The sequence below is a fragment of the Lycium barbarum genome, chromosome 4 (assembly GCF_019175385.1).
Source record: "Lycium barbarum isolate Lr01 chromosome 4, ASM1917538v2, whole genome shotgun sequence".
NCBI lineage: Eukaryota > Viridiplantae > Streptophyta > Magnoliopsida > Solanales > Solanaceae > Lycium > Lycium barbarum.
Genome location: NC_083340.1, coordinates 104,658,289 through 104,684,084, shown reverse-complemented (window position 1 = coordinate 104,684,084; position 25,796 = coordinate 104,658,289). Strand labels below are relative to the sequence as shown.

Here is a 25,796-nt window from a genome sequence, read left to right as displayed (position 1 = left end):
ATATTCCTGAATCTCTCGTACAGTCTTTGCACTAGATTTACATACGACAGTATCTTATCGTTTTTGGTCGCCCAATTCCCTTTTGCTTGATTTATAAGTAAATCAGATTCCCCGATTACTAACAACTCTAGTATGTTCATGTCCAACGCCATCCTGAGGCGGAGGACACATGCTTCGTACTCTTCCCTGTTGTTGGTACACTTGAAGTTGAGCGTTGCGGCCATCGGGTAGTGTTGCCCTGTTTCAGCTATCAACTCCGCCCTTATGCCTGACCCTTTGTAATTGACTTCCCCATCAAAGAATAGTCTCCAACCTGAGTATAGTTCTGTCACCTCTTCTTCCATAGCCATTACTTCCTCATCTCGGAAGAAAGTCCATAACGGTTCAAGCTTGTTATCGATAGGGCTTTTTGCCAGCAAGTTAGCCAGGGCTTGTCCTTTGATAGCCTTTTACGCTATGTATATGATGTCCAACCCAGTTAGTAGCATCTGCCATTTAGCCAATTTTTCCACGGGCATTGGTTGCCTGAAAATGTATCTCAATGGATCCATTCGAGATATGAGGTGGGTGGTGAACACTGGTAGGTAGTGCCTTAGCTTTTGAGAGATCCAAGTCAAAGCACAATAGGTCTTCTCTACGAGCGTATACCACGCCTCACAGGAGGTGAACTTCTTGCTCAACTAGTAAATGGCATGTTCCGTTCTTCCCTTTTCATCATGCTGGGCCAGCATACAACCGAAAGTATTTTCTGGTACTGAAAGGTATAGTAAGAGGGGACTCTCTTACCGGGGTGGCACCAAAACGGGAGGATTGGAAAGATATATTTTCATTTTGTCAAATGCCTCTTGGCATTCCTCCGTCCAATTTGTGGGAGCGTCTTTCTTGAGCAATATTAGCTCTATGATCATAGTTGATTGGGCTATGAACCGCCCGATATAATTCAACCTTCGCAAGAAACTCATGACTTCTTTCTTGGTCTTGGGCGGTGGGACTTCCTAAATTGCTTCGATTTTGGTAGGATCCAGTTCAATGCCCTTACGGCTGAACATAAATCCTAACAAACTTTCGGCAAGCACTCCAAATGCGTACTTAGCAAGGTTCAGTCTCAGATTGAATTTGTGAAGCCTGTCAAAGAACTTGCGCAAGTGTATGGCATGTTCTGAGCTTTCTTTTGATTTTATGATGACATCATCCACATAGACTTCGATCCCTCAATCATATCATGGAACAGGGTAGTCATGGCCCTTATGTATGTAGCACCGAAGTTTTTTAGGCCGAGCGACATTACCCTGTAATGGTAGACTCCCCAAAGGGTGAAAAAGGTTGTTTTCTCAGCGTCTTCTTCGCTCATGAGTATTTAGTGGTATCGGGCGAAACAATCCACGAATGACTGTAGCTCGTGCTTGGCCAAGTTATATATTAGGATTTGGATGTTCGGGAGAGAGAAGTTATCCTTCGGACTGGCCTAGTTGAGATCTCGGTAGTCCACACATATTCGGATCTTTCCGTCCTTTTTGGGTACTAGTACTATGTTGGCTACCCAAGCGGGGTAGAATGTTACTTCCACTATAACAAACTGGATCTGCTTCTCTACTTTATCCTTTATCCTGATACTTATGTCTGGCTTGAATGTTCGCATCTTTTGTTTGATATGGACAAAACCCTCATTGATGGGCACTATGTGGGCTACTATTTCAATGCTCACCCCTGGCATATTTGCGTACGACCAGGCGAAGACGTCCATATATTCCTTCAACAGAGCTATGAGCTATTCCCTTTGTTGGGCTCCCAAGTGAGCACTGATCCGTGTTTCTTTGACATCCTCTACACTGCCGACGTTGATCACCTCGATTTCGTCCATATTGGGCTTCTTTTTCTCTTCGAACTTTTCCAATTCATCTACCAACCCTTCTGGCATCATCGTCGCTTTGTCGTACTCCTGCTGCCTATTTTCCTCATTCATTTCGCGACACGTCATGACATTTGGTTGTTTTATTATGATTACTACTGAAGAAGTGAGACAAAGTAAAATTAAGCTTATTCGTCGGTCGTTACTAGTGATTAGTATGAAAACTTTCATTTTATTATCAAGTAAGAACAACAGTTTAGCATAGATCAGGGATTTTTATTAATTCAAAAGCAAATGAGTTATAAACTGTGGTCTTGGTTTGGAGCAAGGCCTAACCATTTCCATTTTTAAACATCACGAGGTAGTTTTAGAAAAGTAGTCCCTTGAGTCTTAGCCGATGCTGCCGCTTTTTTAGAAAAAATATTCTTTTTTCAAGAAAAATCCATCTCTCTATCGAGGAGCCAGTAGGGGAGTAGATTTCCAATTGTTCACACGCTCTCTTAGTTTCAGGCTACGTACGGTGGGCGCCTCCTGGATCTTTTCGATGATCGCGTAGCATCCCTTTTCTTGAAACAGCAACCCGAGACCCCCGCCAACTTCTCATTCATTCGGCATCGGTGTGTTATTGGGAAATGACTAGTACAACCCCAGAATCAGCTGCGACAGGCTCCGTATTCTGAATTCTCTCTTGATAGCCTTTGCTAGCTCGCCCTCGCTAGGAGTATATCCTATACCGAAGCATTAATTCTCTTTCAGGATTGGCACGGGCTCAGTTATCCCTTCAAGTTCCCTTCCCAAGCCCTTTCCCGTTTCAAAACTATTTCTTAGCATCGTGGAGGCAATCATTCTGTAGACTGCCGGCATGGGTCTGTCGACCTCCCCTTCTGAGTGGGTGGCCCTGACGTATTCCACCACGTGGAAGTTTGATCTGTTGGGGCTCTATTCGATTGCTGGTATAATGTTGCAGGGATGCTTCTGGGTATCCTTCTCAGCTTCGACCATAATTTCCTGGCCCTGCCATTTAAATTTTATGGCCTGGTGCAGATTTGACAGTACAGCACTGGCGGAGTGGATCCAGGGTTTTCCTAAGAGCATGTCATAATTTGCGGTGATTGCCATCACCTGAAACTCTGCCGTGAATGATGCAGGCCCGACCTGGATTTGCAGGTCGATCTCTACCAAGGAATTATTCAGGGATCCATCAAATCCCTTGACGTTTTCCCGCTCTAGCAGATTTTTCCTATGTCACATCTAAAGCAGTGTTAAGGTTGTTACAGGGTAAATGTTGAGGCTCGACCCATTATCCACAAGTACCCTTCCTACGGCCTTTTCACGATATTCCAGGGTGATATAGAGGGATCTGTTGTGGGACGTCCCTTCGACGGCAACTCTTTCTTGGAGAAGCAGATTCTATGTTCCCCAATGATATGGGCTACCAACCCGGCTAAATCCTCACTACTCATACCCGCTGGTATGTGTGCGTTGTCCAATACTTTTATGAGAGCATGCCTGTGTGAGGGTGAGCTAGCCAGCAATGAGAGCACTAAAATTTACGTCGGCGCCTTCTTCAAATGCTCAATGATGGAATAATATTTTGGCTGCACTCCCAGAAATCTTTGGCCTCTCCTTCGGTTATCGCCCTTTTATGAGTGTTTTCCTTTCTTGGGGCGTTCTAGGCCAATTCCTCAGGAGTGTAGCATCTTTCTGAGCGATTCATGCCTTGGGTCATAGATGTATGCACAGTGATCTGCTCTTTAGGGTCAGGTATAACCCGTTGTGCCACCCGTGCTATCGTGGGTGCTGGAACCAAAATCTTTAACATAGGTATGGCCTTGGCAACTTCTGAACTGCGGACTAGGAATTTGAATTTGGGTCATTCCTGGAGAGTGAGGGAAGCCACTGCCTATTCAAGAGACTCCGTTATTTTGGGAGAAAATATCTCACAAGCTTCCCAGTCTTCATCCCTATCTACTATGTGGACCTCGCCGATTCCATGACTCGGCAACAGATTAGTGTTTACATTGGGAGCGGCAGTTTCCAGAATAATTTCTCTTTTATCGATCAGATCCTTAATTTTGTGCTTCAGGTTTATGCAATCCTCTGTGCTGAGCCCATTTCCTCTTGAATGGTAGGCACAAGTCTAATCGGCTATGCAGAATCTACTTCCTGGCTGTACTGGCTTTGGTGGGACTTTCTGAATTAACCCCGCAGTCAGTAGCCTCTCAAGTAGTCGAGCCCTCTGTTTGAGAAGCGTTGTGAATTCTCTTAAAGGTCTTTTCTAGAAAGCTGGACGTGGTGCATTATATGATGGGGATGGTGGTTGATTTTGATAATTCTGGGGTTGATAGGCTTGTGGACGGTAATTTTGTGGTGGGTGGTAGTTTTGCTGGGGTGGTGATTGGTATGTTTGTTGTGGTGGTGGTTGATAAGCAAGAGCAGACACACGAATACTGGACGGAGCCGTGTATGTGGGTACAACAGTGGTGAAGGTTGGTTGTGTGTAATATATGAGTGCTAGGCTATATGGAGGGGCAGAGTAATTTAGGTGGAGCAGCGTTTATTGAGAAGATGGTGGTCCTTTTGGGTTTTGGTTCGAAATGTGGGATATGCTTGCCACGTCCTTTTTCATTTTGCAGAAGACTCCCGCAACAGCTTGCTTTGTTGAAGACACTAACGATCTTTTAAGATTTAAGACCATCTTCTATGGCCTCTCCCATTTTTATTAACTCGGAGAATGTCCTCAAAGCCATGGACAATATCCTATCATAGAAATTCGGCTCCTGCGACCTGATGAATATGGAGACTAGCTCTCCCTCAAACATCTGCGGCTGCACAGGGGCCGCTTCGGCCCTCCATTTGCTGGCGAATCCTATATAGTGCTTCGTTGAATTTTTCATGACCTCCTTGAGGTAGTGACGATTAGGCATGGTCTCGATATTGAAACAAAACCTTTCCATGAAGGATTCTACCAGGTGTTACACCTTGTAGTTTTATACATTGAGATCCATTAGGTGTTAGTTGTTCAATTGTAGACACCGGGATTATTTACTAGGATATATGAGATTATATGCATCTATCTTATGGTTACGAGGGTTTAAGTTCAAAAACAAGGTCGTGGAAGGATTGGAGAGCAAGTGAATTAAGGAAATTATGTTTGTTGGAACTTTGGAGAAAGGATAGGCAAGGTTTCGTACGATAATTTGGTCTAACTTGAGAAAGGAATACCTCCTAGCATATCAGGAGTTTTGAAGTGAAACAAAATGCTAAATTGAAGTTCAGGAAGTATAATTTCCAATGCAACAAACCGTACATCGATCCAACATCGGAATCAAATGTTATGAGCATTTTAAGATAGATTGCCAGAGCAGGGAAGCAATTGGGCTACTCTTCGTGAACGCGACCAAGGTGGCGTGAACGCGAAGAACAAAAATTGAGTCGGTGCAAACCGACTCCAAAACGAAATAAAAAGGGGTTTTACCCCTCATTTTCACTCATTCACCTCTTGAACATATCCCAAACCCCCTAGAACATTCTCCCAACTTCCACCCATAAAATTTAGCCCAAATAAAGTATAACCTCGGAATTTAGGTTCGGATAGCGTATAGTTGTGATTATAGTATCGTATTACGGTGAATATTTGCTTAGATTTAAGGTGAAGATTGAAGATATTGCGGTTCTAGTAAGAACAAGGTATGAATCTTTCCTTATTGACATTGATTTAGGGTTACTTACGAAGATAGAGCTATTAAATAGTCGTATAATATATTGGTTGGTTGAGAAATCGGGTAAACATCGTGTGGGATGTTTTATTGAATAAATTGGTATTGATGATGATGTTGTTGATGCTAGTGTTGTTTTTGTTGTTGTTGTTGTTGCTGTTTTCGGTTATTGGTATTGTGATTTCAGGCTAGGAATATAAACAGGGGAGATACTGCCCGAATTTCAGCAGATTCTAAAAGGAATTAATTTGAAGGCTTAAGATAAGCATATGATGCTAAGACTAACATAGTGTGAATGGTTTTATGAGTAGATTACGAGACTACGAATGATCTTATGTAGATTACAAGACAAAAAGTAGGTTAGAAAGCTGAGAATTAAGCTTCAGGTATGTTAAGGCTGTTCCTTGTTTTCTTGGCATGATTCCATATATGGTAGGAGCGTAAAGAACCTTATGACTAGAGATTTGTCAGAGTAGAGCTTGTCATGTAGTTGCATAGTGTCCGAGTGTTATGTTATTCTTTCTGAGGGGCCATATTCCCTTCGTACGTCCTTCAGTTTATAGAGAAGCAGAAATGGCACGCTACAGTATCCGTATTGTTTTCAGCATATACATGAGATACCGCATGATATACATATATATATTTTCTTTAGCCTGGCCACTTGGTCAGTGAGACATTTTCTTTAGCCTGGCCACTTGGTCAGTGAGACAGATTGCTTGGCCTACGGGTCAGTGAGACAGATATGCCTGGCCTATGGGTTAGTGAGACAGATTGCCTGGCTACGGATAAGTGAGACCTATATGCCTGACCTACGCGTCAAGGAGACAGATTGCCCAGCCAACAGGTCAGTGAGATAGATTGCTTGGGCGACGGGTCAGTGAGAATTTACAGTTGCCTGGCCATTTGGTCAGTGAGATATATAATAGTCTGATATTCCATTTCATATGAGACAGGTCAGATGAGCTATTCAGGGCATCCTTTGGTGTCCAGATTGTATTGTTTTCAGTTCAGTTTCAGTTATTGTTTGCCTTACATACTCGGTACACTGTTTTGTATTGACGTCCCTTTTGCCGGGGGCGCTGCATTCATGCCTGCAGGTAAAGATCAACAGACTGATAGACCTTTCCAGTAGGCAGGATCTGATATCAGCTGATTGGTGAGCTCCCTTTTTGTTCGGAGTTGCCAGGTCTTTGGAGTCTCTCCCTTTTGATTGCAGATTGTATAGGCCAGGGCCCTGTCCCGACCATGGTACAGTCACACTTTTGCTAGAGGCTTGTAGACAAGTCTTGTATATAGTGTGTCTATACGATATCCTTGTCAGCTTGTATATGTATATTGTATAATGTTGGCTTTGTACGATCAAAGCAGCCTCGTCGGCTTGCTCAGTCTTATATATATATTTTGGGTGTGTGTATATATATAGAAATACTGACTATCTCGTCTGAACTGAGCACACGCACCCAAAATATATATATAAGACTGAGCAAGCCGACGAGGCTGCTTTGATCGTACAAAGCCAGCATTATCCAATATACATATACAAGCTGACAAGGCTATCGTACAGACACACTATATACAAGACTTGTCTACAAGCCTCTAGCGAAAGTGGGTATATATATAGATTGCGGCCTCGCCGTCTTGTTGGTATTGTTTATGTGCAGGTAGGCCTTATCAGTTTAAGTTAGGAGTTACTCCCCAAGGTTTCAGATTTAGAGTGGTTCACTCGGGCCTAGTTTGGCATTGAGTGCCGGTCTTGCCACCCAAGATTTGGGCCGTGACAAACTTGGTATCAGAGCAGGTCTGTCCTAGGGAGTCTACAAGCCGTGTCTAGTAGAGTCTTGTTTATAGATATATTGTGTACCATATCATATAAATCGGAAGCTACAGGGCATTTAGGAATTGGTTACCTTTCTTTCAGATCTAAATCATGTTGTAGAGCCAAGTCATAGGAGACATGAGTTAAACTTACCCTTCCATATTTATACACAGCTATGCCGGTGACTAGGAAGACTGTAGCTAGCCGGAGAGGTGATACGACAGCTGGTGAATAGAACTGTAGGGCACACCAGGCAGCTGAGGCCTAGTTTGAGGGCCAGGGTGGGACCCTACCCCAGCGATCATCGCCGACTCCACCACCCGAGGGAGGCAGTACCTCCAGTGCCCCCTCTCCCGCCGACAGACCAGGATCTTAGAAGAGCAGTGCATTTATTGACTCAGCTTGTGACAACACAGAGATGGCCGAGAGCACTCGCTGGAATAGGGACCACTGATGGGTCCAACTATTCGAGGGTTCGTGAGTTTGTAGCACTTGATCTCCCAGAGCACTCAGGGGTTAAGCAGGACGAGGATCTGTAGAACTTCGTCGATAAGCTTCAGCATATTTTCAGGGTCATGCATGCTATCAAGACCGAGGCAGCATAGTTAGCGGTTTTCCGGCTTCGTGATATAACGGTCTTATGGTAGGAGAGTTGGTAGACCGCAAGAGGTCCTGAGGAACCTCCCGCGCGTTTGTCTGAGTTTTCAGGCCTTTCTTGATCATTATTTATCGTCTGAGCTACGGGAGGCGAGGGAAGATTAGTTCTTGATTGTCCAGCAAGGTAGTTCTAGCGTTCGTGATTATTGCCTCCGATTTGATTCCTTGGCCAGAAATGCTCCATCTTTCTTCGATTCAACGAGGGCCAGCATTCGCAGGTTCATAGCGGGTTTGCACCCCGACTATGTTGAGGCTTGTACCACTGCGGTGATGAGTGATAATATGGACCTTGCTTATATCCAGGCATTTGGATAGAACTGCGAGGATCATAGACGTTAGCGGTGGTCAGCTGAGAGCATGGAGAAGGAGTATCATAAGTGGGCTAGGACTACTGGTCAGCAGGGTGAGAGCAGGGGGAGTTTCAGACCCCAGTACCAGGGTAGGCCATTTAGGCCACCATCAGCTCGGTCTCAGGGATATAGATCAGGGTATTATATTCCATCTGGACTAGGTGAGAGTTCTTGTACATCTGGGTCGTAGCAGCAGAGGGGTCCGGGACCGGTTAGATCACTACCACAACAGTGTGGTAATTGTGGTAGAGCGCACTATGGCGATGTCAGTATGGATCGAGAGCTTGTTATACTTATGGCAGCCTAGCTCACTTCATGAGGGACTTCCCACAGGGGAGACCTACTGGTATGGTGCAGCCGACAGGTTCTATAGCAGGGTCATCAACATCTATGCGTCATTCTGGGCGCGGGTCTCAGTCTTCAGCATGTAGAGGCATAAGTAGGGGCGGAGCTTCTGGTGCAGGCGCTGCTCAGAACTGCATCTATGATTTGGCAGGCGGTCAGGACTAGGAGTGCTCACCAGACGTTGTGACAGGTACATTTACAGTCTGCTCATATAGCGTTTATGCGTTAATAGATCCGGGGTCCAATTTGTCTTATGTCACTCCGCTTATTGCAGGAAAATTCGGTATAGCGCCAGAATTGTTGAGTGAAACATTTTCTGTGTCTACACCTGTTGGTGAACCTGTTATTGCTAGGAAGATTTATCGTGGTTGCTCTGTAGCTGTTTGTGGTCGTCAGACCATACCATATCCCATAGAATTATAGATGGCTGACTTTGACGTCATTATGGGGATGGATTGGTTAGCTTCTATTTATGCTAATGTGGGGGTGTTGGACGAAGTCTGTTAAGTTGCACTTCCCGGGGGAAACAATTCTGGAATGGAAAGGTAATACGGCTTCGCCGAGAGGTAGGTTTATTTCTTATCTCAAGGCGAAGAAGATGATTTCAAAGGGTTTTATTTATCATATAGTTCGAGTATAGAATGCAAAGGCAGAACCGCTAACTCTTCAGTCCATTCCTGTAGTTAAGGAGTTCCCAGATGTGTTCCCAGACGAGCTTCCAGGCCTCCCACCAGAGCGATAAATTAACTTCGCTATAGATGTACTACCAGGTACTCAGCCGATATCTATCCCATCTTATAGGATGACCCCTGTTGAGTTGAAGGAGTTGAAGGATCTACTAGAAAGCTCAAGAAGCACGAGAAGAACTACCTGACTCACGACCTAGAGTTAGTAGCCGTGATTCATGCACTTAAAATCTGGAGACATTACTTAGATGGTGTTCATGTTAACATCTATACAGATCATAAGAGTCTTCAGTACATCTTCAAGCACAAGGAACTAAACTTGCGGTAGAAGCGGTGGTTAAAATTGCTGAAAGATTATGATATTGATATTTTGTACTACCCGGGAAAAGGGAATGTGTTAGCAGATGCCCTCAACCGCAAATATAAGGGTAGTTTAGCATACCTGCGGGCTGGAAAAAGGGAGTTGGCTTATGAGCTTCTTCATGTCACGACCTAACCCAATGGGCCGTGACGAGTGCTCGACCACTACTGATCAAGCACCCCTAAAGTTGTACTTGCCATATATCGAATAACCTGGCGGCCCATTTCTAACTTATATCTGATTTATAGCATCTACTGTAAAAGTTAAACAATAAACTCTACCTCAACAACTCATAAGTAGTCCACTTGGATATCTATATATATGCATACGTGCAAAGGATGACAACGCAGTTCAACATGGTCACTGCATGTATTGTGCACAAAATAAGAGACCACAGAGCTACATGACGCTCCCACTATATACAACTGTCCACAGACCTCTATGAAATATAAACTGTAGAAGAGACAGGACAAAGCCCTGTCATACCCACATATCTACATAGCAAAATGGCATACCAATAAGGGCTGCAGCTCTGGACCAATGGAATGCACTGACTGCGGTTGAGGGGATATCCTACTGGTCTGGATCGTTTGGCTAGCTACCTGATCCTGCGGGCATGAACACAGCGTCCATAAGAAAGGACGTTAGTACAAATAGTGTACTGAGTATGTAAGGCATGGATAACAACATAACAAGAAGTATGGAACCTAACCTGAGATAACGAGATAACCTGTACATCTGATTGCCTCATAAGGCGAATGTCATGCATGCTAACTTTAACTTTTTAAAACAACATTATAAATATATACAAGTAAACTGCCCGACCATATAGGTACGGTGTTATTCTGCCCATCCATTTAGGCACGGAGTTATCCTCATTAGCCCGCGTCCGGGGCGTAAGCTGCCCACTGCAGTGGTGTGTCTGCCCAGCCGCCTATTGCGATGCGCGGTGTTATTGAAATACATACATATTTATAAAGCATGCATAAGAGGCCTAGTGAAAGCTACAACTCTACTGGAGTGACGTAAGGTCGGTAACCTCTGATTTATATTATGGAATAATCATCATCGCTATATCCCACCTCGAAGGAATAATTCATAAGGTGAGATCAAGAACAATGAGCAATACAAGAATATCATGAAATAAACTCGATAATCTCATAATAGCATTTAAATCATAATCTTTGAAACTTCTAGATACGGAATCATCATCATCATCATCATCATTTTCATCATGAAAACATAATCATCTTTAGCGTCATAGAAACTTTAAGAATCATGATTCTTTAGCTTTTGGAAATAAGGACATTATGGAAGACATGTATGGATTGACAAGGAAGAAGTCATCATTTTCATCATGGTCCTCATAGAAAACATCTTGTCTTTAATATCATAAAAACCTTGAGAATCATGAACTTCTAGCTTTTTGGTAACAAGGATGTTATGGAAACATAACATAGGAATCATGCCTTTTGAAAGAAAGGAACTAGACTTAACATACCTTTCGGTCTCCTTGGCGATTCAACGTTTATCCTTCCAAGCTCATAAATCTACATATAAACCATTCGTACTACTGTTAAGCTCAAAGTCATACGCCCATCTCAAATCCTTAATTTAATTCCTTTTAAAATCTGCCAAAATTTGGGCAGCATCTCCCCTGTTTATATTCCTAGCCCGAAACCACAATTCAACAACCAAAAACAATAGAAACAATACCAACATCAACAACAACATTACCAACTCCATTATGTTCAACAAAACATCCCACACGATGTTTTCCAACTTTCTCAACTAACCAACTCGTTATATGACTGCTTAGTAGTTTTACCCTCGAAACTAAAAAGGTTTAACATTAATAAGAAGGGATTCATACCTTTCTCCTGTTATAGTCTCAATAGCTTCACTTTCCTACTTGAACTTGAGCCAAGACTCATCACTATACGATTTTATAATCGCAACTGTACGCTGTCTCGACCAGACTCCGGGAATTATACTCGATTTGCGTTAAAATTTTGGTGTGTGGACGTTGGTGGAAGTTTCTAGAAAATTTGGGGAAGCTTGGAGGATGTTTGAATGGGGAAATAAGGGGATAACCCCTTTTTATAACGTTTTAGCTCGGGTTGCACCGACCTAAAAAGTACTCAGCGCGTTCGCACTGGGTAGTGACGCATTCCTGCTGGGTTGTCTGTCACCCCTTCTGCGCATTCGCGCCACCTCATGGCGCGTTCGTGCCACTTCCTGGCGCGTTTGTGCCACCTCCTGGCGCGTTCGCGCAGAGCATTTTCCTGGCCAGCCAGCCAGCTTGTAACGTCCATATCTACTTGCTCTGATACCGTATCGACGAGCGATTTATTGCATTGGAAACTAGACTTCGTGAACTTCACTTTAGGGTTTTGCTTTGCCTCAAAACTCCTCGTATACTAAAAGCTTTCCTCTCCTCAAATAGGGCCAAAATTTCCCTCATATTTTCTCGAAAGTCCAACAACTTAATTTCCTTAATTCACTTGTTCTCCAATCCTTCCGTAACACGTATAATCTCATATGTCTCCTGAAAGGTAGCTTGAATCTCAACACACAAAACTACGAGGTGTAACCTTCTCCCCCCTCCCTTTAAAACATTCGTCCTCGAATGTTGTAGTTTCAAATCCACAACGTTTTCATTGACTTCTTGAAGTGATTGCCCTTCTTCTAGACTCCGATCGCCTTGTCTTTAGTATATAAGTTTGTTAGCCTCGTCTCGTTCCCTCTTTATGGCACTATTCCCTAAGTTCTATAACCTTCTGTTCTTATGTATGAAATCAGGAATCAACTGATACTGGGTTATAGTTCTCCTTCCATTAAGGTGGTCCTGACCCGAAACTTCTAGGGCTAACCCTTTCCATACTCGTCAATCTCGCATATGCACCATATCATCTCTTTGTGGTCTATTGATTAGACTCCCTTGATTCCTCACAATCTCATCACAATTACTTTCACAATAGTATTTTTATTGCCGATGAATCCCTACTGTTAACGGTTGATTACCTCAACTATCCATTCTAATTCCTTTCCAAGATTAACTATAACCATACTCTCACACAATCTTTTAAATACGTACACACCTAATATTTCTTGCAGTAGGGTGACACTGATGATAAACTAATACTCATAGTTCAAACTAATTCATACTCCAAATATCTTCGAGCTCATATTAAAAATTTTCCTTTAATTTCTTCTCCACAAGTCTTGCAATATACTTACCAGCATAAAACTAAAGCAAACTCTCACTTTACTACCACTTCATTCCAACACGAGTACCTTATTCTTGGGTTCCGTATACCAGTGATCATTCAATAAGCCTTCATTCTTGTTGACTTTCTATTGCTGTCCTTATATCATTTGTATTGGCCATTTCTTTATGATGATTGTTCATATAGTTCTATAATACATGCTTTCTTATTCGACATAGCTGGCGACTTGTGAGATACTTTCTAACCCCTAGGAGTACTGCTATCTTGATACTCATGAGCATACTACCTTTATCCTCTTTGGGGATCGCCAGCCTACCTATAATTATCCTTTTTGTTTAGATTTCCATTTCTTCTGGCGCTAAGATTCTCTTTCGCTATAACTTAATTGTGCTTGGTATTTATTTCATTCTTCTTCTTTTTCATGATGACTTGCAAAACTTCTCATCCTCTTTGTTACCCTTTGGAATATGTCACTGCATATTTAGATGTGGTCCAATTTCTCCGGTACGAGTGATTCAAACCACGGTTTAGAAACATCATATCTCACATCAATGAGAATCATTCTTTTTGACTCGTTAATACCCTTATTTCGTATCATACTTTATTTTCAATACCTGCCTCATAATATATTTATTCCCAATCTATTTCTGCTTTCTCATGATACATCCTCTATATATCAGTACATCTCCAACTTTGGCTCCTTCGCGCTAACACGTTTCTTTCTTTGGAATTTTAGGAATGTCATAATTCATTTGAGGACTAAGTCTGCTCTTTCTTCCTTTTTAAGGATATTCTTATATACCAGTAACCTTTGAATATTAATCATCGTTGATAATTACCTGATCTACCATAACGATTCTCTCACTTTTCAGTTCTTTATAATGCCGGCGTTCCTTTCGTCGCATAGGTCGACTTATTTTCCTCTCAGCTAGACGAAGTATTTTATGAAATCAAATGCATATACATATCCGATCCAAAGCAGGTGCCTCCTTTGTTGTCTTTCCACTTCTACCTTTTATAACTAGTAACTCCCTGGGCTAATGAATTAATGGGGACAGCGGAATTCATTACACTCCTTTATGGAATATCCAATTATACCTCACTTCTTCAACCGTAGTCTTTTTTGATGACCATCTTCTTAACACCCTTGAAATTCTTCATGCTCTGGGTTACCAATTCCGATTTACATCTATATCATACCATTGAAAGTTAATATCCCGTATCCTTTCATTTGCTTAGCTTATTTGTCCCGTAACTCTCCTTAACTACTTGTCCGCATCACAGCTATGCATCGTAGTTCTTCTAGTGTCCTGTCGCACGTTGTTCTTATCATGAAATTCTTACAAATTACACTCCCCCCCTTTTTTTGGTCAAGCCTTCATCTTTCTTTTTGCCTCTACGGCTAGTTCATATTTACAGATATTCCCCGTGCATTATTACTTCCTTTATGATCGAATCCCTATACTTTTTACAGAGGTTCTTATCCTCTGTCACTGATATATTGCTTCCTAGTCAGCTTTGTTAAGTTATTATCCTTTTTTCGGTATGTGGTGACTTCTCGACTTCCATCAACCAATCTATTAATGTACCCTTCCTACTTTCATCCTCATGGGTCTTGAGTTCTTTTGCTCCTAGTGCTCTTCTCTACTTGCCGTTTTATGAAATTGGCCCTGGAGTTCGTAGAATATCCCTTTGGAAGTGTAAATCCATTTTATCTCTAAGTTATCTTTTTAGAAGGGCTTTTTCGTTTCCGTGGTAATTGTGGTGTGTTATTACAACTATGCATTCACCTCTTTGGGTGCCTCTCAAAAGCCAGAAACCCTTTAGCATCTTCGCAAAATCCTACTTATTCTTTTCCAATTTACATTCCTATTCGTTGCTACCGCCCTTCAGTCCCATCTATCAAAATCTATTTTCGGGCCCTATACATTCGTCCTTTCATTACACACTACCACACTCTGTTCTTTTCGTATTCTTACTTTTAAAATTCGTCCAAATGGTTCTCTACCTCCACCATCGTCCTAAACTCTCTCTCGGAAGCTCTATTTGACCCTCGTTAGTAGCATACTCTCCTTGCTCCTACTCCTCCTTTCTTCAGGGCGTCCTAATCTTCTTACTCTTATATACTCACTTTCTTCTTTTCCCTGATGTTATTACGTCGCGCTTATCCAAATCTATCCTTTAGAGAAAATAATGTCAACTTGCCCTGTAGCACTTGCCACTTTAACTTCAATACCCTGTTCAATCAGTACCTTTAACATATCACAATGCTGATTAGCAGGGCACACCTACTGATTACGTAACCACGCTTAAGATATCGTGTACACCTTTTCTTAACATCTTAATTAGAAAGTATCCCCAATACTACTTAAATTTGTCCTAATTCTGTAGCTGTAATACATTTTCTCTCTCTTTGCCAAGCCGGTCCGCCCTATCTCTCGCAATCATTTAAAGTTTCCAACCGTGAGTTTCACACGCTTCAAATTTCCCTCAAGCTATTCTAGTTCCTCATCCTTCTCTTACGTCTGAATCCATAGGACTTCTTAGAAAACTTCCTAAGGGGGTCACCCATCCTAGTACTACTCTCGCCCAAGCACGCTTAACTTTGGAGTTATGATGGGATCCGGTGCGTTAGTGCTGGTATGATCGCATCCATCCTGCTGTATGTCCTTTATCACATGACCTAAAATAAGTTGAAGTTCTAACGGATCCCAATGAAATTCCCGTACTACATCTTCCTCCGGTTTGGAAAGGTCCCTTACTCTCCGGACCAAGAAAATGCTGGCTTAGCCCTTAGAACTCCCAATAACAACCACCAATCAACACACATAACTGTCTTCCATTCCTAAATTTAAGATTCCTAGTAGTGGCCAAAACATCTTAGTCGCAGTTATCCATAAGTACTTTGGTTATCGGTACCTTTAAAACTACCATCTGTCAACTATTAATGATATCTTGCAATAATTTTACGCACATAAGAAATTTCAATAAAAGACTCATATACTTGTAGCCAGTCTGTATTGCTCTTGGTCTGGAGCGCTGTAAAGTGAAGTATCCTCCTCAGCTTCCTCTCGCTATCTACTGGTCTGGACCTCCTCATCTTCTCCATCCGAATCCGAGGGGTATGAATATCCTGGCAACTCCTGATTTACCGAAGGCCAAGATAAAGGGCTAGAATAATCAGTAACACTCACAGGCGTCGCCGCCCTAACATAATGCTCCACCATAGGAGAAGCTGGGGGGGTCAACTCTGGTACAGCCACGGGGGTCTCCTCCACCGGCATCTCATATGAACCCTCAGACGGGTCCATCTCATATCTATCTTCTGACGGGTCCTCCTCCATGGAAGTCAGGAAATCTGGGGGATCGTCTCGGTGTCGTCGAAAGGATCTGTCTCAATGTATAGATAGGACTCCTCCTACTCGATCGTGGAATCTAGGGTCCCGAATCCACCTTGGGGGCCTTCCTGGCACCCCCACTATCTGAAGCTGATCTCTTCATCTCTCGTCAAACTGCTCCTACCTACAGGGAAAGAGGGTCAGAAACAATCTTTCCTAGACTCCGACTTTATCGCATGATCTAAGATAGAAGGAAAGGTCAATGATTCCTAAATGCCCCGCAACCTCCTATTTATAAGTGTGGCCAGCTTCACACCCATAAACAGGACTCTACCGGACACGATTTATAGACAACCGTAGGACGAACTGCTCTGATACCACTTTTGTCACGACCAAACCCAATGGGCCATGATGAGTGCCCGACCACTACTGACTAAGCACCCATAAAGTCGTACTTGCCATATACCGAATAACCTGGCACCTATTTTTAAATTACATCAGATTGATAGCATCTGCTGTAAAAGTTATATAATAAACTCTACCTCAACAACTCAAAAGTAGTCCATATGGATATGTATATATATGTATACATGCAAAGGATGACAACGCAGTCCGACATGGCCACTACATGTACTGTACATAAAATAAGAGACCACAAAGCTACATGACGCTCCCACAACATACAACTGTCCACAGACCTCTATGGACTACAAATTGTAGAAGAGACAGGACAAGGCCTTGTCATACCCACATATCTACATAGTAAAATGGCATACCAATAAGGGTTGCAGCTCCAGACCAATGGAGTGCACTGACTGCGGCTGAGGGGAGATCCTACTGGTCTGGATCGTCAGGCTGGCTACCTGATCCTGTGGGCATGAACGCAACATCCATAAGAAAGAACGTAAGTACGTATAGTGTACTGATTATGTAAGGCATGAATAACAACATAACAAGAAGTATGGAACATAACCTGAGATATAGAGATAACTCGTACATCTGACTGCCTCATAAGGTGAATGTCACACATGCTAACTGTAGCTTTCTAAAACAACATTATAAATATATACAAGTAAACTGCCCAACCATATTGGTACGGTGTTATGCTGTCCGGCCATTTAGGCACGGTGTTATCCTCATTAGCCCGCGTCCGAGCCTCCCGCGTTCGGGGCGTAAGCTGCCCACTATAGTGGTGTGTCTACCCAGCCGCCTATTGGGCGGCGCGGTGTTATTAAAATACATGCATATTTATAAAGCATACATGAGAGCCCAAGTGAAAGCTACAACTCTATCAGAGTGATGTAAGTTCGGTAACCTCCGATTTATATTACGGAATAATCATCATCGCTATATCACACCTCGAAGGAACAATTCATAAGGTGAGATCAAGAACAATGACAAATTTAAGAAAATCATGAAATAAACTCGATAATCTCATAATAGCCTTTAAATCATAAACTTTGAAACTTTTAGAAACAGAATCATCATCATTTTCATCATGAAAACATAATCATCTTTAGCGTCATAGAAACTTTAAGAATCATGAATCTTTAGCTTTTGGAAATAAGGACATTATGGAAGACATGTATGGATTCACAAGGAAGAAGTCATCATTTTCATCATGGTCCTCATAGAAAACATCTTGTCTTTAATATCATAAAAACCTTGAGAATCATGAACATCTAGCTTTTTGGTAACAAGGATTTTATGGTAATATATATGGAATCATAACATAGGAATTGTGCCTTTTGAAAGAATGGGACTAGCCTTAACATACCTTCCGGTCTCCTTGGCGATTCAACGTTTATCCTTCCACGCTCGTAAATCTACATATAAACCATTCGTACTACTGTTAGGCTCAAAGTCATGCCCCATCTCAAATCCTTAATTTAATTCCTTTTAGAATCTGCCGAAATTCGGGCAGCATCTCCCCTCTTTATATGCCTAGCCCGAAAACATAATTCAACGACCAACAACAACAACAACAATACCAACATCAACATCATTACCAGCACCATTATGTTCCATAAAACATCCTACACGATGTTTTCCAACTTTCTCAACTATCCGACTCATTATATGACTGCTTAGTAGTTTTACCCTCGGAACTGACAAAGATTAACATTAATAAGAAGTGATTCATACCTTTCTCCCATTATAGACGCAATACCTTCACTTTCCGCCTTGAACTTGAGCCAAGACTCATCACTATACGATTTTATAATCGCAACGATTATACTCAATTTGCGTTAAAATTTTGGTTTGTGGAAGTTGGTGGAAGTTTCCAAAAAACTTGGAAAGCTTGGAGGATGTTTGAATAGGGAAATAAGGGAGTAACCCCTTTTTATAACGTTTTAGGCTCCGGTTGCACCGACCTAAAAAGTACTCAGTGCCTTCGCGCTAGGTAGTGGCGCATTCACGCTGGGTTGTCTGTAACCCCTTCTGCGCGTTCGCACCACCTCCTGGAGCGTTCGTGCAGAGCATTTTCATGGCCTGCCAGCCCATCTTGTAACGTCCATATCTCCTTACTCTGATACCATATCGACAAGCGATTTGTTGCGTTGGTAACTAGACTTCGTGAACTTCACTTTAGTCTTTTACTTTGCCTCAAAACTCCTCGTACTCTAAAAGATATCCTCTCCTCAAATAGGGCCGAAATTTCCCCTCATATTTTCTCCAAAGTCCAACAACTTAATTTCCTTAATTCACTTGTCTGCCAATCCTGTTGTAACTTATTATATAAACTCAAACCCTCATAACCATAAGATAAACACTTATAATCTCATATGTCTCCTGAAAGGAAGCTCGAATCTCAACACACAAAACTACGGGGTGTAACACTTCAGTTCGCCAACTTAGGGGTCAGGGTAATAGATTCAGAAGATGTAGGAGTTACTATTCAGACTACAGCCATATCATCCTTAATGGCCGAGGTGAAAAAGCGTCAGTATGAAGACTCTTCATTGACCTATTACAAGGATACAGCTCCGCAAAAGAAGAAATCACCATTCGAGATTACTGGAGATGGAGTCCTTAGGTATCGAGGTAGGTTGTCTGTTCCTGATGTTGCGGGGTTACGTCAGCAGATTATGGCGGAAGCTCATTGCTCCTGCTATTCTATTCATCTAGAGTCAACAAAGATATACCATGACATCAAAGAGGTTTATTGGTGGGATGGAATGAAGAAAGATATAGCGGAGTTCGTAGCCCAGTGTCCTAATTGTCAACCGGTGAAGATTGAACATCAGAAGCCCGGTGGATTATTGCAGGCTATAAAGATCCCGACTTGGAAGTGAGAAGTATTTAATATGGATTTCATTTCAGGCTTACCCCGGTCTCAGCGTAGGTTTAATTCTATATGGGTAATTGTTGATAGACTAACAAAATTAGCACATTTTCTACCTGTCAGGACTACTTACACCGCCGAGGATTATGCGAAGCTTTATATTAGGGAGATAGTCTGACTTCATGGTGTTCCTGTATCCATTATCTCCGACAAGGGTGCGCAGTTTGCGGCTAACTTTTGGAGATATTTTCAGGAGGGTTTGGGGACTCAGGTGAGTCTTAGCACAACATCTCACCCCCAGACAGACGGACAGGCTGACGTACCATTCGGACCCTTGAAGATATGTTAAGGGAATATGTGCTAGATTTTGGTGGTAATTGGGATGATCACTTACCTCTTATTGAGTTTGCATACAATAATAGTTACCACTTCAGTATTCAGATGGCCCCGTATGAAGCTTTATATGGGCGAAAGTGTAGATCACAAATTGGATGGTTTGAAGTGGGAGAGACAAAATTAGTAGGGCCAAATTTAATCTAGTAAGCGGTGGAGAAAGTCAAGCTTATTTGGGATCAATTATTAACAGCCCAGCGTCGACAGAAGTCGTATGCTGATAATCGCCGACGAGACTTGGAGTTCTAAGTTAATGATTGGGTATTCCTGAAGGTGTCACCGATGAAAGGCGTTATGAGATTTGGTAAGAAGGGTAAGCTTAGACCTTGGCACATTGGACCCTACAAGATTGTACGCAAAGTGAGCCAAATAGCCTATGAGTTAGATCTACCCTCAGAATTGGGGACAGTCCATCCAGTCTTTCATGTGTCAATGCTTCGTAAGCATGTTAGAGATTCTTCTAAAGTGGTACCTGTGAATGATGTCCAGATCACTGAGCAATTGTCCTGCGAAGAAGTTCCCATTGAAATCCTGGATAGACAAGTTCGGAGGCTGAGAACTAAAGATGTAGCCTCAGTTAAAGTTCTATGGAGAAATAATTATAAGGAAGAAATGACTTGGGAAACTGAGGAAGATATGAAGTTCAGGTATCCACATTTGTTTCCACTCCCAGAAGAAATTCAGACAGAGACAGCGTTGTTTCCAGGTGCGTAATGCGTTCCTTTTAAAGTTCCTTGGTAGTGTCGGGCCATTATTATTGTTGTTGTTGGAGCCTTATGAGGAATTGTATATTTTGGATTGTTGTGACAGGATGGTAGCAGTACAATTACAGGGGAAATTCTAGCGAAATTTTCATAGAATTCCTAAGAGCTTAACATTCGAGGACGAATGTTTCTAGGGGGAAGGAATGTTACACCTCGTAGTTTTGTACGTTGAGATTTGTTAGGTGTTAGCAGTTCAATTGTAGACACTGGGATTATTTTCTTGGATATATGTGATTATATGCATCTATCTTATGGTTATAAGGGTTTAAGTTCACGTACTAGGTCATGGAAGGATTAGAGAGAAAGTGAATTAAGGAAATTAAGTTTGTTGGAACTTTAGAGAAACGATGGGCAAGGTTTCGTACGATAAGTTGGTCTAAATTGAGAAAGGAATACCTCCTATTATATCAGAAGTTTTGAAGTGAAACAGAAGCCTAAATTGAAGTTCAGGAAGTCTAGTTTCCAACGCAACAAACCGCACGTAGATCCTACATCGGAATCAAACGTTATGAGCATTTTGAGACGGACTGCTAGAGTAGGGAAGCAACTGGGCAACTCTTTGCGAACACGACCAAGGTGGCAGGAACACGAAGAGCAAAAGTTGAGTCGGTGCAAACCGACTCCAAAATGAAATAAAAAGGGGTTTTACCCCTTATTTGCACTCATTCACCTCTTAAACATATCCCAAACCCCCTAGAACATTCTCCTAACTTCCACCCATAAATTTTATCCCAAATCAAGTGTAACCTCGGGATTTAGGTTCGGATAGCGTATAGTTGTGATTATAGTATCGTATTGCGGTGAATCTTAGCTTGGATTCAAGGTGAATATTCAAGATATTATGGTTCTAGTAAGAAAAAGGTATGAATCTTTCCTTATTGACATTGATTTAGGGTTACTTATGAAGATAGAGCTATTAAATAGTCGTATAATAAATTGGTTGGTTGAGACATCAGGTAAACATTGTGTGGGATGTTTTATTAAGCATATTGGTATTGATGATGATGTTGTTAATGTTAGTGTTTGTCACAACCCAAACTGATAAGCCGTGATGGGAGTCTGACCTCTAGCGAACAACCACCCCTAAACACGCATCTGGAACATACTAAACATCAAAGCCCATAAATGGCATAAACTCGTCTCAAAAAAGAGAAACATCAGAACTCTGCAAAATTTGCATATATATACGCGACATGCGGAAGAACAGTGCAAGCCCGCTAGGCTATTACATATACTGTACACAAAAGAATAGAAGCCGACAAGGCTACATCATCTAACCACTACATACAACTGTCTACAGACCTCTTCTAGGATGAAAACTATAGAAAAGACGGGACAGGGCCCCGTCATACCATATGCATACACATCCACAAAGGGCATACAAAAATTGACTGTAGCTTCGGATCAAATGTGTTACACCCCTCGTCTTCGTAGTGGTAGGACTTATGATTTCGTAGTTGGGTATGCCTTGGGAATTGAGACCCTAGCCCGAGTTTTGGAGATAAGAAGTGTCCTACCCCATGTGCAATGGTAACAGTAGGTATTCCTGGTGATTTACATGATTTGAAGTTGAACGAATCGAATCGACGCAACCTGAACCAAATTGGAAAAGTCTACAGACACCAGTAAAGTTCGACGGGTCGTCGAACCTGTCGACGGACCGACGTTGTGCGGCGTCGACAAGGTTCCGCAGCCCAGCATTCTGCAGGCGCAGGTCGACGAGGATGTTGACGGACCGTCGACACGTCGATGGGTCGTCGACCCGCTCGTCGAACGGGACCACTGAAGCATTTAATTCCCCGAGTATAAATACATGGTCCACGACTTTATTTCTTATTTCTCTCTTTCCAAGATTAGAAAACCCTAATATTTTGCTCTCCCAACATTTATGGCATAGTAGTGAATATTTGACAAGACCCGGACCCCGTAAACCCGAGCATGTGAAGAAGAAGGTTGTTTCCAGGGTTTCTCCAAGGATGGGAAGCCTAGCGATTTTAAGTTAAGGTGATTCTTGGGATTCTTGACCCCTCCAGGTATGTAAATGATTCCTACCCTTTTATTTGAGTTGCAATCAAGAGCTTTAGTGATTTTAGGTAAAGAAAGGGTATTTGTGGAAGTGATAAATTGATGAAGGGTAAGGTAGTGGCATGAGACTATTTTAGAGAAATGATTAGGGATGGATTTACGTATATTTGGATATATATATATATACAGGCGCTATCATTGTAAGCTTATAAAGGAGAGGGTCATCTATGATTCGTTAAGCTTTATACGTGCTTGGGAATGATTAGTAAGCAAAGCAAGTAGCCTAATTAAGGCTTATGTTATCTTAATTGTAGATTTACAAGTTCAAGAAGTAGAAGTTGGGCGATTTGATATACATCAAGGTTTGTTAAGGTTATTCCTTATTTTTTCTGGCATGATCCTATGACGTGAACCGATAAACGAGTAAGAGAGTGTCCATATTACTCTATTCTTGTAAGTACTAAGAGAAATACAGTTGATGTTCCCGTACCCTGGCTATGGTATTTTCCCCATATACAGATCTTATGATTTCCTGTCTTAGTAGTACTAGTTTAGTAAGGCCCATAAAGAGGCAAATTGTCATTATATTATTTGAGAATCCTGTTGTTCAGTCTTACTTGTATTATGCGTTCACTTATAGTTCTCAGTGGTACAGTGAAAGGCACACTTGACAGGGGGCGAATGTGTGACCTATGGTATTATGTTCTATATGTGAAAGGCACACATGATAGGGGTGAAAGTGTGGCCTATGAGTGGTCCATGAGTGGCCTATGATGTTGGAGTATATACATGAGAAAGGCACATTTCACAGGGGGTGAAGGTGTGGCCTGTGATGTGACGATCAGGTGTGTACGTACTAGTTATATATATATATATATATATATATATATATATGCATGTCCATACTTCCCGACATACAGATTCAGCCTGATGCAGACAGATACTAGTTCATACAGATTTATGCAGATAGTCATTTCAGCATAGGAGTTCACATCATATTCATGATTTCTGTACATATTTATACATATTGTCTTTAGGCCTTACATATTTAGTACATTGTCCGTACTAGCTCCTTGTTGCTCGTGGGGTTGTGTTCATGCCCGCAGGTACAGGTAGACAGGGAGGTGGTCCGGCTTACTAGGACCCTTATCCGACAGCGATCAGTGCACTCCATTCAATCTGAAGTTGCAGTCTATTTTTGTAGGCTATTCTTTTGAGATGTATATAGATGGGTATGACGGGGCCCTGTCCCGTCCCTTCTACAGCTTTATTATAGTAGAGGTCTGTAGATAATTGTATGCAGTAGTCAGACGATGTAGCCTTGTCGGTTTTTATTCTTCTGCTTGTACAATATATATGGTAGCCTAGCTGGTTTGCACTGTTCTTTCGCATGTTATGTTTATATGTATATGCAAATTGAACAGAGTTCGTGTCACACCCCAATCTTGGTAAGGCGTGACTGGCACTCGGCATCCTACGGCAACCGAGCTAACAAACTGTAACTCACGTTTTCTGTATCTCGAAAGGCAACATAAGACCAAGGTACTATAAACCATAGGGGCACAAGCCCAAAATATAAGATACTTACGTCTTCAAACTAATCTCGAGTGCATGTGCCGGTAAGGCTATCCATAATAACTATACAACATAGTACAAGTCGAGATAATTATAAGATATCTAACTGTGCATATCTGTCTACGAGCCTCTACAGGAGTACGTGACATAGAGTGGCCGGAACAGGGCCCCGCCATACCCATGCAAATGCATATGCAGCCATGCTGACTCACAGGGCAACTCCGAAGCAAGTGGAGCGCCACGACTCTCACCGCTGAGCTGGTATCCTTACTGAAAGATCCGTCAAGCTGTATCTCAAGACCTGCGGGCATGAAACGTAGCGCCCCCAACAAAGGGATGTCAGTACGAGTAATGTACTGAGTATGCAAGGCGGAAAGTGAAACAACATAGCCATATACTAAAGATGAGAAGAATAAGAATCAACCTGGCATTTCTGAACTACCGATGGAAATCTATCATATGTATACATACCTCTTCATCTTCTTGCGATATTTACTAGGTCTGTATACCCTACCATAGTCCTGGTTACCTTATCACCAAACGCTATCTTAACATATGTTGCGGCGAGCAACCCGATCCATATATGATACATGTCTCTCTATATTCTAACATGCTTAACCATATCTATGTACAGTACTGTGCCTTTATCTTACTAATCATCCTATACTAACTACCCAACTAATCAGTGGTAACTGCCCGACCGGCTGTAGTCCGGTGGTAATCGCCCGTCTGATTATCGCCTGACGGTAGAGCGCAACTGCCCGACTGATCAGCGATAACTGCCCGACCGGCCGTAGCACAGTGGTAACTGCCCGACTGGCTGCAGTCCAGTGGTAAATAAATACATCTACCCAACTGGCCGTAGCACGGTGGTAATAACTGCCCAACCAGCTGTAGCCTGGTGGTAAACAAATATCTGCCCAACCGGCCATAGCCCGGTGGTAACATCTGCCCGACTGGTCGTAGACCAGTGGTAATTATAATCAACATCATAACTAAACATCTACTAGTAATCTCTATGCCCTTTCCGTGGTCATCACTTAACCGTAGGGTCTACATAATCACATAAAACTTATAAGCACAACTCAGGCCATTAGTACTTCTTCCCGCTTGACTAAACATTAACCAAGTCCTAAGATACAAAATAACCCTCTCTTCGAACATTAAATAATTCATTAGGGACCCTCTACTAGCACTCTATTCATGTCCCACAAAACATTCCTTAAGACACCTTCCTAAACTCGTTGGATTGTTGGAACTATCGTCATCGTTATTTCTCACCTTGAAGGAACAAGTATCATAAGGTGAGATTAATCACAATGAATAATTCCAAAGGTCATGAATAAGCTCAATAATATCATAAGGATCATGAGATTCATAGGCTTCTAGCATTTGTGGAAGC

General features: G+C 42.2%; 1 pseudogene; it reads right to left on the bottom strand.

The window, feature by feature from the left end:
- Window positions 1–15,548: 15,548 nt before the first annotated feature.
- LOC132638857 (5S ribosomal RNA) lies at window positions 15,549–15,667 on the bottom strand (annotated as a pseudogene).
- Between the last annotated feature and the right edge of the window lie 10,129 nt (window positions 15,668–25,796).